The sequence below is a fragment of the Bicyclus anynana genome, chromosome 18 (genome assembly GCF_947172395.1).
Source record: "Bicyclus anynana chromosome 18, ilBicAnyn1.1, whole genome shotgun sequence".
NCBI classification, from domain to species: Eukaryota; Metazoa; Arthropoda; class Insecta; order Lepidoptera; family Nymphalidae; genus Bicyclus; species Bicyclus anynana.
This window is the reverse complement of record NC_069100.1, coordinates 6785609-6788108: the sequence shown is the minus strand read 5'-3', so window position 1 is coordinate 6788108 and position 2500 is coordinate 6785609. Positions and strand designations below refer to the sequence as shown.

At 50.8% G+C, this 2500-nt stretch overlaps 1 non-coding gene across 1 annotated transcript in view; it reads left to right on the top strand.

Moving 5' to 3' along the window:
* Positions 1-757: 757 nt before the first annotated feature.
* The window catches only part of LOC128199039 (small subunit ribosomal RNA), a 1903-nt gene continuing 160 nt past the window's right edge, over positions 758-2500 (top strand). The window contains exon 1 of the ribosomal RNA XR_008251743.1: positions 758-2500. This exon is cut by the window's right edge and continues 160 nt beyond it. This is a non-coding gene — a ribosomal RNA (small subunit ribosomal RNA).

Sequence of the window (2500 nt, the reverse complement as noted above, 5' to 3'; positions counted from 1 at the left end):
TACGTACATGTCAATATATTAATTTATATGTGTGTGTACGTATGTATATATACGAATATACAACGTGGTGCGTGTGCGCGCGCGCGTACGTTCAAAAACAAAAAAAAACAACGGCGTTGCAACCGACGGAATCGCGTTTGACGCTTTTCCACACCCCGTGTAGTATGTATAATCGTCGTACGGCGAGAAATTCACAAACCACGGTGTCGGTAGCTTGATTTACTGTGTGCGGGGCGGCATCGTGTGTCGCCCTGGAACAATGTGTACTCCCAACTTGATTGAGCAATCAGTGAGTCTGGATGACGGTCTCTCACACTCCGGGCGACGACCCACGTGTGGTTTTCCGCAGAGTCACTGTTAAAACACTTACGGCTTCACTCTAGCAGTGGAGCGCCGTGTGTGGTATGTACGTCTCGTTCATAGAACGTTCAAGTTTCTTTGGGACCCGACGACAGCACTGCGAGAGTGTCTAATGGCATACTTTTCTGTGCGGTCGGAGGACGTGTCCTGTGAGATTGCGTCGTGTACGCTCTTCTTGCACAATGTCGGGCACCGCGCCGCGCTCCGTTCGCCGGAGCCGTGGCGCGATCACGTGCTTCAGAGGCCCTCTGCCACGCACGCACACCACCACCCACTCCCCCGCCTGTCGCGTGCGACGTGTGTCCGTCGAGCTTCCGGGTTGGGGACGAAGTGTGGGTGTGTGTTTGTGGGTCGTGTGGCGGGGGGAAGAGAGCTTAGATGATATATCGATATCTGCTCCCTGGTTGATCCTGCCAGTAGTTATATGCTTGTCTCAAAGATTAAGCCATGCATGTCTCAGTGCAAGCCGTATTAAGGCGATACCGCGAATGGCTCAATATATCAGTTTTGGTTCCTTAGATCTTACTCGGTTACTTGGATAACTGTGGTAATTCTAGAGCTAATACATGCAATCAGAACTCTGACCAGTGATGGGACGAGTGCTTTTATTAGATCAAAACCAATCGACGGAGGGCCTCGCGTCCGAAGTCGTTAATTTTGATGAATCTGGATAACTTTTGCCGATCGCACGGTCCAGTACCGGCGACGCATCTTTCAAATGTCTGCCTTATCAACTTTCGATGGTAGTTTCTGCGACTACCATGGTTGTCACGGGTAACGGGGAATCAGGGTTCGATTCCGGAGAGGGAGCCTGAGAAACGGCTACCACATCCAAGGAAGGCAGCAGGCGCGCAAATTACCCACTCCCGGCACGGGGAGGTAGTGACGAAAAATAACGATACGGGACTCTTACGAGGCCTCGTAATCGGAATGAGTACACTTTAAATATTTTAACGAGGAACAATTGGAGGGCAAGTCTGGTGCCAGCAGCCGCGGTAATTCCAGCTCCAATAGCGTATACTAAAATTGTTGCGGTTAAAAAGCTCGTAGTTGCATTTGTGCGCCGCGCTGTCGGTGCACCGCATCCGCGGTGATACTGACACGTCTGCGGAGCATATCGTCGGTGAGCCGTCGTTAACGCGACGGTTCAATATCAAAATCCTATCGCGGTGCTCTTCGTTGAGTGTCGAGATGGGCCGACAATTTTACTTTGAACAAATTAGAGTGCTCAAAGCGGGCTCAAAATGCCGCTTGAATATTTCGTGCATGGAATAATAGAATATGATCTCGGTTCTATTTTGTTGGTTTTCAGAACTCCGAGGTAATGATTAATAGGGATAACTGGGGGCATTCGTATTGCGACGTTAGAGGTGAAATTCTTGGATCGTCGCAAGACGAACATCAGCGAAAGCATTTGCCAAAGGTGTTTTCATCAATCAAGAACGAAAGTTAGAGGTTCGAAGGCGATTAGATACCGCCCTAGTTCTAACCGTAAATATGTCATCTAGCGATCCGCCGACGTTACTACAATGGCTCGGCGGGCAGCTTCCGGGAAACCAAAGATTTTGGACTCCGGGGGGAGTATGGTTGCAAAGCTGAAACTTAAAGGAATTGACGGAAGGGCACCACCAGGAGTGGAGCCTGCGGCTTAATTTGACTCAACACGGGAAATCTCACCAGGCCCGGACACCGGAAGGATTGACAGATTAACAGCTCTTTCTTGATTCGGTGGGTGGTGGTGCATGGCCGTTCTTAGTTGGTGGAGCGATTTGTCTGGTTAATTCCGGTAACGAACGAGACTCTAGCCTGCTAAATAGGCGTCGTCATTTAGGTGTGCGCGACTCCGGTCGCGCAACTCACTGGCGGCGTATTAAAGTTCTTCTTAGAGGGACCGGCGTCTTCGAGGCGCACGAGATTGAGCAATAACAGGTCTGTGATGCCCTTAGATGTCCTGGGCCGCACGCGCGCTACACTGAAGGAATCAGCATGTTCTCCCTGGCCTAGAGGCCCGGGCAACCCGTTGAAACTCCTTCGTGCTGGGGATTGGGGTTTGCAATTATCCCCCATAAACGAGGAATTCCTAGTAATCGCGGGTCATAAGCCCGCGATGATTAAGTCCCTGCCCTTTGTACACACCGCC